Source organism: Brassica oleracea, chromosome C5 (genome assembly GCF_000695525.1).
Source record: "Brassica oleracea var. oleracea cultivar TO1000 chromosome C5, BOL, whole genome shotgun sequence".
In the NCBI taxonomy this organism is placed as follows: domain Eukaryota; kingdom Viridiplantae; phylum Streptophyta; class Magnoliopsida; order Brassicales; family Brassicaceae; genus Brassica; species Brassica oleracea.
The window spans coordinates 29,810,998-29,823,770 of record NC_027752.1 but is presented as its reverse complement, the minus strand read 5'-3'; the positions used below and the strand labels follow the sequence as shown (position 1 = coordinate 29,823,770).

The 12,773-nt window shown below is 31.9% G+C and overlaps 1 long non-coding RNA gene and 1 pseudogene across 3 annotated transcripts; both read left to right on the top strand.

Annotated features, from left to right (window-relative positions):
* The first annotated feature begins 630 nt into the window (after positions 1-630).
* Positions 631-1,988, top strand: LOC106293700. 3 transcript variants are annotated; one of them, XR_001260601.1, is made up of 4 exons: positions 631-1,049; positions 1,265-1,341; positions 1,413-1,651; positions 1,742-1,988. It is a non-coding gene; the product is annotated as an uncharacterized LOC106293700 (long non-coding RNA). The 3 variants fall into 3 exon arrangements; XR_001260600.1 differs by having other exon boundaries at positions 1,733-1,988; XR_001260599.1 differs by having other exon boundaries at positions 632-1,049; positions 1,413-1,988.
* A 2,361-nt stretch (positions 1,989-4,349) lies between these two features.
* Positions 4,350-6,074, top strand: LOC106293979 (annotated as a pseudogene).
* The last annotated feature ends 6,699 nt before the right edge of the window (positions 6,075-12,773 follow it).

Genomic DNA, 12,773 nt, shown 5'->3' with positions numbered 1-12,773 from the left:
TATATATATATATATTATCAGTTAGCACTACTGACTGTTGAAGACATGATAAATTACTATGGATCTCTCCTATTAAATTGTTGTGTTTAAAAATACATACAAACAAATATATAAGTGTTTTACGTTCAATCAAATAAAAAAAAATTAGACAAATATCAAAGCTAAAGAAAACATCCGCACGGGCGTGCGGATAAAAATCTAGTAATTCTTAAAATTAATAATTGTAAAAACATTTATCAGTTTAACTACATTTTAAAACTAATTTGTCTTTTATAAGGAATTTTTTTTTAAAAACATTCTTAACACTAATAATTGTAGAAAGATATTTATTGATTTAACTACTTTTTAAAGCCATTTCTTTTAAATAGAAAGATGCAACTCTTTAAGCTAACACAATTTAGAAAATGAAAACAAATATTCAATACTTTTTATGTAAAGATACGTATTTATGATGACAAAACACATCACAACTTTTTCACAACTTTTTCCAATAACTGCATGAAAACACACATATTTAATTTGAAAACTCTAAGAGCATCTTTATCGGGGTGGTTTGGCCAGGTCTCTTAGCATTAATAGCAATTAAAAAAAAGAAAATTATGATTAATGGGAAAGAACGTTTCTTAAATAAGCTTTAGAAGAGACGGTCTTTTAAGCCACGTGTTGGCCAAAGGGCTATCATCTCTTTCTCTCTCTCGGGAATGCTCTTCATCATCAAAAGTTCAAAGCTTTCCACTTTGTGGATCTCTCTATCAATGGGTGTTTGTGTGATTTTTACGGAGAGATGGAGGCAGATCAGATCGCGGTGTTTGGTTCCCGAAACGCTGAGTTCTTCTATGGTTGCAGCAATTCTTAGTTGTGAGGAGAAGGGGTCGTTGCTCGTTATTAGTTAGTCATCCATCAAGATTCAAAATAGAGCAGCGAAGGTTTAAGAAAAATGAAGAAAGTGATGAAGATCATCAAGCCGAAGCCTGATCCAAAGCAACGCTTACGTGATTGGCAACGCAAACTTCGCCAGGAGTGCCGTAACATCGAACGCCAAATCCGAGGTTCTGTTTCACATCTCTTCCTCCTCCTCAGTGATTGAACTTAGGGCTTTTTTAGATTCAAGAAAAAAAAGTTTTCAAATTAGCCGAAATTAGAGTGATGGGTTTGGTTGATTTCACTCAAAACTGCGAGAAATCACTCTGAATCGAGTTGGGATCGGGCGATGATCGCCAATTGCAAGTGTACTTTTGATTTTGAGATTCTTGGTTTTCTTCAGATATATAGAAAGAAGAGAGAACGGTACAGAAAGCTATTAAAGAGGCTGCTAAGCGGAATGATATGGTCTCAGCTAAGGTAGACTCTTAAAAAAAAAAATGTAATCTTTGGATGTGTTTTGTGATTTTGGTTCTGTGGTGGTGTTACAGGCGCTTGCTAAGGAGATTGTGAGTTCGAGAAGAACAGTGAACAAGTTATATGAAAACAAGGCGCAGATGAATTCTATATCTATGCATCTCGGAGAGAGTATTGGTATTAAAGCTTTTTCATTAGCATGATTTTGAGAGTTTTCATCATTTTTTCATACTTTGTTTGTAACGTGACTCGCTTGAGCAACATAATATATCTAGAGACGGTTGGTTGTTCTCACTGTATAGAATGGTAGAAGGTAAATAGATACATCTCTCTACAAATCTTTATCACCACATCAAAGTCAAATCTTGCTCTTATCTTAAACTCTTGCTTTCAGGGTTTGCAGTGATGAGCAGATTGGCGAGGAACAGAATGCAACAACCAGGTTACAATTTGGAAGGAAACTCGTTTGACTGGGACAATATCAAGATGTAGATTAAGTTTCAGGTCAAGCTATAGTCATCATCATCAGTTGCGAAGAAGAGAAACATTTTTTTTTACCTTGACCAAAATTGTTACTCTTGGATGCCTTAAAACTTAATTTTTTTGTTTAAAAACTCTTAAATAAGAGACTTGCAATGGAGTACGTAAACTTTCGGATCTCTTAATCAAATCTCTTAATTCACTTTTACAGTTAAAAAATATTAAAAAATAAATAAGAGACCCATTTAGGGTTTCTAGGATAATGATGCTCTAAGAACATCATTCATGGTTAAGTCTCTCTAACACAAATTCCTAAGCACTTATATTAATATTTTAGTTCAATTTATTTATCTGATTTAAATTTAATATTTTAAAAACAGGAACACCAATAAAAGAGAAACAGCGGTAGAAATCAGCTCGATCAATTTTTCCGTGTTCTCTTTCTTGCTTTAATATATTTTACTATTACTTTTGTAAGAGACTTTTCTTCAGAAACAACCATTATTCATGCTCTAATGGACCATATTAAGAAATACTTGGTCCCTTTATACCTTTGATTGTATTACTTTTGTCCCAACATATCTTTGCTTTTATAAATACGAAATTAACCCTCTAATTTATAATTTAATACAAAATAACTTTCTAATCTAATTTATAAATTATGTTGGCTAATTAAGAAATAATAGTTAAATATGTATATAGTTTATCTATTTAGTTTATTAATAAAGTAATTATAATATTTAGTCCATCTTTGTCACGATCAACATCGTGTTCTCCTATTAAAGAAAACATTTTCTCTCAATCTCTCTTGGTGATCCTGGCGATTGATCATGGGGAATCTGATGAACTCTCTTTAGAAATTTCGGCTAACTATCGCCAGCTCATCGCCATCCTCCCTCTTCTGTTTCCGATGATTCAAGGCGATTGTCGGATTAAACCTCGTCAAAAAACCTTGCTTCCTCTGAAGAAAGGAATAAGGTCGTTGAATCAAAAGAAAAAGTTGAATTCAATTTGATCCAATGTAACTCAACGTCAAGTACATATAAGTTTGAATAAAATTAGTTAGGATTTCTTCTTAGATTTTTTCAGATTTATAAACATAAAATATATGAAAATATATAATACATATATTTTTTTTAAAAGAACATAGACAAAAGGTTGGAATACATATTATAAAATGATAGAACTTAGGTAAGATGTTATAATTTAAATTCTACCATGTTTAGAACATAGCATAAAGGTAACAACTCACTGTTTTATCTACGATATATAATAGAATACGGGATAAACACTAGTTAACGTTTTTTTTTTTACTTTTCTACAATAAACTAAAAAGCATACAATACATATTGTATTAAAAAAAGCAAAGACATTTGGTTATAACTCAGGCACACATATTCTATATTTGGATAGATTATAGTGAGTCTCTAACAAAAACATTTACAAACAAGGATCATCTCTTCTTGAGTGTCCCTCCATCAATGGAAGATCATCAATTTGCATGGATACTTTGGTATATTTGGAAATGAAGGAATAATAAAGTTTTTAGTAATCTGGACATGGACCCAATAGATACGCTCAAATTGGCAGAAACAAAGTCAAGACTTTGGGCTGATGCACATGTATTGAACGAAACCAGGACAGTATCCCAAGTTGAGGTTATGACTCTTCCGTCAATTCCGGGGAGATGGTGTTTTACAGATGGTTCCTGGAAGGAGAATGAAGTTTTCTCCGGGCAAGGTTGACTGAGTATTTTAGAAGGTTTTGATGGGCTGTTGGGAGCAAGGAATGTCCGGGCTTGTCTATCTCCTCTACATGCAGAGATAGAAGCACTACTCTGGACAATGGAATGCATGAAAAACTTACGCCAATTTCAGGTTACGTTTGCAACAGATTGTTCTCAGTTGGTGAAGATGGTTTCGGAACCAGAAGAATGGCCAGCATTTGCAAGTTATTTGGAAGATATTAAATTCCTGAAAGAAGGTTTCACACGTTCGGAGATTATCTATCTACCAGGAACGCAAAATTCAAGAACAGATAGCCTAGCACGGAGTGTCAGGAAGCAACCGTCGTTTGTCGTTCACATGGATCAAAATCTACCGGAGTGGTTCACAGAATCAATATGAGTCTGTAGTTGATTACGAAAAAAAAAAAAAAGATAGATCATAGTAAGTAATTTACAATACGAATTATAACTTTTATAAACGTTTAAGATCAATTATAACGTCTATTTTATCCTTGTAAAAGGGTTATAAAATACGTTGCATACTATATTAAAAAAATAAATAAGGGCAACATATAAGGTAGATTTAACCTGCATGCTGATTTTTTTAATAAAACCCTTATAAACTAAAACAATCTAAAACTGATGTACCTGGCACTTGCCACACTTCCTTAAATCCGCCTTACTATGATGTTATTTTTGGCTCTTTTCTAAGAAGAATTCGTCAACATGAAATTGTCATGCTGTATAGAATATACAATTCAACTTCATCATTTTCTTATAAACTAACACAAACTAGAGTTCTCAAATGAGCAAACCATTAACATTTTCTGAGAAAAGTATATTATCAATGGCAGAGATCTCTAGTATTACTGTTCGGACACAAACCACCATCTTAAACATCGAAGATGGTAGATCCAGTGGTGATCCCCGGTCACCAGATTCTCCCTGTTCTCTTATATGCATATCGTTCGTTCAAAAGGTAATGATGTGCTTTCTTGATTTTATCGAGACATTGATTAGTCGCATTCAAGATTAAACATATATTGAAGAAACAAAAGGGATTTAACATATATGCACGTTCTGTTTTGTCTTTGGTTCAAATATTTGACTTTTGACTACATTCAAATTTGAAGTCTAATAATCAAACCAAATTAACATCTATACAGGATCGGTTCGGTAGAATATATTTTTCTATTACGTAGTTTAATAATTTTGTTAACTATTATTTTTCTTAGCTACGGTGTTTTAAATATTGAAAACGAGCAGATCAATACCATTGAACTCGAACTCGGTTTAGTCATCATATGTGATGATGATGAAATTGAGTTTTTGGGGATAAATTAAATTGATTTTATTGCTATATAACTAAAATCGTATTGTTGTATATATACTCTAGTTGATAGGCGAGTTCGTGGGGACATTCTCTCTTGTATTTGCCGGCTGCTCGGCAACCGTGGTAAATGATACGTACGGTGAACTGGTGACACTTCCCGGCATAGCTTTGGCATGGGGTCTAACCGTAATGGTTATGAGCTACTCAATTGGTCATGTCTCCGGTGCACATTTCAATCCTGCTGTTTCCATTGCGCTTGCTTCTTCTAGAAAGTTTCCTTTTAAACAGGTGACAAAAGAATTAAATAATACTATCAAATTTAGGTTATATATGATATGATTTAAGTGATTTTCATCATAAATTTATGCTTGATATATAACATTTTGTATTCATCCATAATGTACCAAACTCTATTAGGTACCGGGGTATATTGCCGCTCAACTTCTCGGATCAACCTTAGCGGCCGAAGCTCTCAGGCTCATGTTCCATCTGAATAACAACGTTTGTAGCCTCAAAGGCGATGTTTATGTGGGAACACACCCTTCAGGTTCCAACACAGCGACATTCGTAGTGGAATTCATCGCTACTTTCAACTTGTTGTTTGTTATTTAGGCTGTAGCTACTGATAAACGAGCAAACAGATCATTCGCAGGCGTTGCTATTGGTGCAACCGTAGTACTCAACATCTTGTTCAGCGGGTACTTATATCGAAGTCCATTAGAATACTTTTACAAAGTTATTATGATTCTTAATGCTTGGTTTTTGATAATCGATTAGACCAATCTCGGGAGCATCAATGAATCCAGCAAGAAGCTTGGCTCCTGCTTATATATGGGGATGTTATAAGGACTTATGGTTATACATAGTTTCACCGGTTATTGGAGCATTGACAGGTGCATGGATTTATAATATATTACGGTCTACAAATAAATCATATGGTGAGATAATACGTCCAAATTGCAACAAAGTTTCTTCGAACGATCACCAAGAAGCATCTCAAGACGACTCTGACTCTTGTGTTCTTCGGGTTGTTGACCCAAATAACCGGAAATTTTTTATACTTTCATCTCCCACAGACATCAATGAAACATGTAATGTCACTTGCAAGTTGGCGTAAAATACATGTGTTGCTACAGAATACCACCACTGTTTTAAAAAGATGTATGTTCTAATTTTTTAACACAATGAAAAAAAACATAAATAGTCTTGATTACCAATGAATTATTTTTTGTAGCTAATTTTTCTCCATAACTTTTAACCAATATAATTTCAATAACCATGTTTTTTGAAGTTTACAATTTTTAACTAGTATTATGGTTCATGCTATGCATGGGCAAAAGGATTGTTAAATTAGGATTGTTAAATTATTCATACCAAAATATAATGGTTGAAAGTGTATAACTACAATTTAATTTAAGAAAATAAAAACAAATTTAGATTCTAAAAGGAAAAAAAATAAAAATTTATTGGCAATTCATGAATTAGGTAATGAACTTTTTCCTTAACAATTAGATAATGAATTTGAACGAGAATTTTGAAGATGAACTAAAACCTAAAAATAATACAAAACTATTTATAAAACTATTTAGAAGATTTTTTGTCAACATTTAGAAGACTAAGTACAATAAAAATTATATATTTTATAATGAATCTAAATATGTAAAAACACAAGATGAGAACATATGTTTTAGTATGACCCCCGTCCCGAAATTAATAGGTTCATTTCAAATTTGATAAAACTCTCTGGAGTTGAACCCTAATTGAAGTTTCTCAAACGTGAAACAAAAGATCTCTATAATATTATTTGAGAAATCAATTTCCTACATGTCGGTACTCACGTTAACTCTCACGATGTTGATTATACCCTTAATGAACAAAATATTATATATCATTGATAATAATCATGTATTTCCTTTTTCGTAATAAGATTTTAGTTCTTTTTACTTTAATTTACTTTTTTTAAACACACATAAATAAAAAAGGAAATATTTATAAAATAAAAACATATAAAATTTTATATATAAACAAATTTAACTTATTTTTCTAAATTTTCCTAAAACAACATAAATAAAAAGCAAAATATATAAACTTTTAATATATTTATATATATATATATATATATATAACGTAGCTCACATAAATTTTAAATATAAATTCTTTTAAAAATATTCTTCTAAAAGATAATAATATTTTTAATTTGAATATTAACTTTAATATATTTTATTGTTATTCCTTTTTCAATATAAGATTTTAGTTAACTTTTTAATTTAATTTTCCATTTTACAAAAACAAATAAATAAATAAATAAATATTTATGAAATATAAACATAAAAAAAATATATACAGAAATTTTAATTGTTTTTCTAAATTTTCTAAAAAACCATAAATAAAAAGAAAATATATAAACTTTAACTATATATGTATATATAACATAGCTTCACCAAAAAATGAAAATATAAATTCTTTTAGAAATCTTCTTCTAAAAGACAATCCTATTTTTTCATTTCGTAAAACTTTGCTTATTTATCCGTCCTGACAATAAGCTTTTCTAACATAAATTTCCTTATTTTTAAATCCATTAATAATAGAAATTATATAGATTCTATATATAAACGCATTTTTTATTCTTTGTATTTCTTAAAAACATATATATATATATATATATATATATATATATATATATATATATAAGCTTTTAAGATATAATTTACTAAATAAGTTGAAAAATAAAATAACAAATTGATCGAGAGAAAACTTATGAGTTTTTGGTGTAATGATATTATGAATCAATAATTAATACTAACATGGTTATTCTTATTTTAATATAATTGTAATTAAATCTTTTGATTCATCTAAATAAAAATTTGAACCCAATTTACCAAAATATAAATAACCAAACTAATCAAAACATGAAGAATCAAATAAACCAATTGTTATGAATTAATTATTTTATATATTCATAAATGTACATGAATTTTTAAAATATTGATCGGGAGAAAACTTATGAGTTTTTGGTGTAACGATATTACGAATCAATAATTAATACTAACATGGTTATTCTTATTTTAATCTAATTGTAATTAAATCTTTTGATTCATCTCAAAAATAAATTCGAACCCAATTTCCCAAAATATAAATAACCAAACTAATCAAAATATGAAGAATCAAATAAACAAATTTTTATGATTTAATTATTTTATATATTCATAAATGTGCATGAATTTTTAAAATATTACAAGCTATGTTTATTAATGAAATTTTGATTTAATATATTTTTTCTATTTTTTTCTGAAACAACATATATCAAATATACAAATTTTACAAAATATATGTGCAAATATAAGAAGATGAACCGAACTACATGAAGTCAAGAAAATAAAAATTCAACTTTAACATAATTAAGAAAACAAACAAAAATAGTTGCTAAATTAAAAAGAATAAAAGTAACTCGATGTACCAAAAATAAATATTTGAATTAATATAAAAGATTATATTTAAAAATCACATATCTAATAATGATGGTAACGATACTTGATACTATTTTTATTTATTTATCATACATATAAATTACAATATAACCTAATACTTATAAACAAACAAAAGAAAATATTTAATAATTCTCACAATTTAATTATTTTATAAATGTTTATAGACGTGCATGAGCACGGAAAAATCACCTAGTTAATATATAAAAAAGTATACTCAGATGTTTATAGAAGAGGGACAACATGAATATAAGAATGCAATTTACATCAAAATCATGCAAAATAATATTATTTGATGAACCATGTTCAATATTCTGGCTGTCTTGCACTCTCGATAAGAAAAAATGAAAGCCAAAATAAACAAGGGTAAACGACCTATTTTCATACTAGAAGTATCGTATAGTAAGACTTCCACACAATCTTGCATGCTCGTCCTAATTGCACACATTTTAAATATATGAACTTAATTGTACACATTTTAAGTATATAAACATGTTTACCCCCGTTTTTAAAGATCGAGACCCGAAACCGCACAGACGAAGGTTTAGCTTGGTTTTACTGGTTTAGAATCTAAATTGATATCAAACTAATTAAACTGATATCAAAACAGTTGGTATCGAACTGAAATTAAATCCTGAGCTGGCCTGATATCCAAATAAAACCTTATCCAACATCCTACTATAGAGTTGGTTCGAGTACTATTTGAATATTAGGTTGGGTCAGATTTTAATTTCAGTTCGATACCATCTAGTTTGATCGGTTTAACTGGTTTGATATCGATTTAGATTCTAAACCATTAAAATCAAGCTAAACCTTCATCTGTATTGTTTCGGGTTTTAATCTTTGAAAATTGAGGCAAATAGGTTCATATACTTAAAATATGTGCAATTAGTATCAGCATGAAAGATTGTGTCAAACTGTTACTATATGATACTTCTGGTATGGAAATAAGTCGTTTACCCTAAAAGAAGAAAGCATAGACGCTCCCAGACACAGTTATTAAAGCAACTCGTTCGCCCATGGATTCTGATGCCGACATATTCTTAACTCGCCTGCGTCACCATCTCTTCTCCGCTTTTTATTATTGTCTCCCTTTGATGCATAGTGTTTTTACATGTTTTTAGCTCTTTATTTTGGTCATTTTAGTGTTTAGGAATTGTATTTAAGTGTCATTAGGTGTTGCATTTGTACATATTGCATATACAGGGGCTGGAATGCACAATCAAAAGTTATAGGGCTAAATGGAGGACAAAAGTACACAAAATGGAAGTTATGGGGCCAAAGTCGAAGAGGAAAAAGAAGAAACACAGTTTCACCTACAGCTCTGAAGTGCCCCTTCAGAAACTTGTGTTCAGCACTTTGTTGGTGTAGGAAAATCTGTGAAGTTACCTAGTGCCCTGAAGTGACCACTTTAGGAAAGCTGCATCTTGCACATTGATGCAGCTTTTGTGTTTGCTCTAGAGAAGTTGTTTTGTTTGGGCATTTGTGTTTTGAAGCCCATTAGTGCTAGGACAATTAACCACATGCCACCGTGCCTATATATGTTGTTAAGGGTGATAAAAACCATAAGCTACCTCAACCACTTTTTCTCTGTTTTTAGATCTGAAACTCTTGTTAGTTCTTGCATTAATCTAAGTACTTATCTTGTTTATATATTTTCTACTCTTCTCTAAACATGATTCTTCAAGGATCGGTGACAGATTCTTGGGTTTCTATGGCTTATAGTGAGTAGTCTTTTAGAGCTTTTGAGCTAGGTAGATTAGGGTGAAAGATGAATGATTTAAGATGCTAAAGGCTAGATTAATAATGTTTCTTACAAATGAGATGTGATTAATGCTAGAATAGACTTGATCTCTCTATTTCTAGATCATCTTGGAGTATCTCTTGCCCGAAAGGTGTTCGATGAAATGTCTGAATGTCTCTTATTGTGTTTTGCTGCTTGACCAACGAGAGTCGCTGCATTAAGGGCACTTGGACTATTAGGATTCATTTTCCTTGCATGCTTGAGTGTAGTTGACCAACGAGAGTTGATGTATTGATACATGACTAGCATAGGAGCTTCTACCACGAGAGTGGATTAGCTTATCATTGTGTTCCTAGGTTAAAGAAACTTGTTAGTTAATTATGTTTGACATCTTGGTCTGAAATCATTCATCCCTGGTTAATTACCTTAACTCAAGGGCTCGTCTTTCTTTAATTTTATATTGTTTGTTTTAGTTGTGTTTCTGTTTTAATAGTTTAGATTAAAAAAAACCTCTCTCTGTTTGCTTAGATTAAGGAGGTTTGTGTATTCTTAATGTTATATATCACTAGTTGTCTGTGGATACGATCCTAAAGTGTTTCAATGACATATCATTCGATTGTGGTAGCGTGCACATTAGGTTGATTGGGTTGTGGTAAAACGCAGTAATCAATTTGACGCCGTTGCCGGGGAACTAGTTCGATTTGTCATTGGAATTTCAAATTTCTTTACGACTAAGCATTTTTTTTTATGTTTTGTATAGTTTGTTCTGGTTACTAAACCCCTTTCAAGTGTTTGTTTTTTTACAAGGTACAACCGCGAGAAAAGAAGAAGGTGACTTCATACTGGGATTCCACCTTGAGAAACATCTTAGAAGTACGAGAAGAGAGGATAGCTTGGGATCCCACAAGCTATTATGAAGCTGGAAAATATTCTCATATGGACCACTAGACATCAAAATTATTATGTGTTGCGCAAATAATAAAGCAAGGGAGAGAGAGCTTGATGTTGACGTGAGTGAAGGAGAGAGGATGATGGTGAGACAGCGACAAGAGAGAGAGATATATATATAATAGTATTTCTTTCTTCTCTTTTGTTTGATTGGGAAAGTTACCAAAAAGAGAAACGAGTCAAGATTATATTCCTTTCAGATACCCACTTTATTGCTTGTACAATCCTATTTATAGGAAAGAAAATAACAGACACGTATACTTATGGTTATGGATACAAGACATGTGTACTGCTGACCATGACATTATTTTTGTATCGCTTGACAAGTGTTGTAGTTGGATGGATAATCAATATCCTTTAACACTCCCCCTTTATTATCCATCTTGTATTACGTAGTTTCTCGTTAAAAACCTAGTAATGAAAAAACCCATTAGGACAAAAACCATGACAAGGAAAAAAGAGTACACTGCCGTAATCTCCCCCTGAGAATAGTAGACATAATTTTTTGTCACAGGTCACGCAAATGCCGAATTCCGATACCATAGACGTGTTTTCAAAATGTGGTAGTCGGAAAAGCTTTGGTGAACAAGTCAGCCGGATTTTTGCATGACTGTACATACTCAATGTCCACTTCTTTATTGTTCTCAAGTTCCCGTATGTATGAGAAAAATCTTGGGGGAATGTGATTTGTTCTATCACTCTTAATGTAGCCTTCCTTGAGTTGAGCAACCCAAGCTGAATTATCTTCAAATATTTTCGTCGGTTCTTTCTCGTTGACCATTCCGCTTGATTCTTGTATGTGGTGACTCATTGACCGAAGCCACACACATTCTCGACAAGCTTCGTGAAGCGCAATAGTTTCTGCATAATTTGGAAGAAGTCGCAACCAGAGTTTGTTTCTGGGACCGCCAAGAGATCGCGGTTCCACCAATTGTAAAAATATAGCCGGTTTGCGATCGAGCCTTATGAGGATCTGATAAGTATCCTGCATCCGCAAAACCAACCATACCAAACTCGGGTTTTCTAAAATACATTAACCCTAAATCAATTGTACCTTGGAGGCAACAGAATACATGCTTTATTCCGTCCCAGTGCCTGCAAGTAGGAGCAGAACTATATCTTGCCAGGAGGTTAGTAGCAAAGGCAATATCTGGCCTAGTACAGTTTGCAAGATATAACAGCCCACCGATAGCACTCATATAAGGTACTTCTGGACCTAATATCTTCTCGCTATCTTCGCAGGGACTAAAAGGATCACTCTCAATATTGAGAGATCTACTAATCATTGGAGTATTCAAAGGAGTCGCTTTGTCCATACGAAAGCGTTTCAATAACCTTTTCGTATAGTTTGATTGATGCACAAATATTCCTTCTCGGAGATGCTCTATCTGGAGCCCAAGACAAAACTTTGTCTTGCCGAGATCATTCATTTCATACTCCTCTTTCATATGAGTTTGAGCATCATCAACTTCCTTTTGAGTTTCAATTATGTTCAGGTCGTCTACATATACAGCAATGATCACAAAGCCAGATGACGATTTCTTTACAAAAACGCATGGACATATCGCATTATTCACATATCCTTTACTCAAAAGATATTCACTTAAGAGATTGTACCACATGCATCCGGATTACTTTAATCCGTAAAGTGATCGCTGTAACTTGACCGAACAAATCTCCCTGGATTTTTCTTTCAATGCTTCAGGCATTTTTAATCCT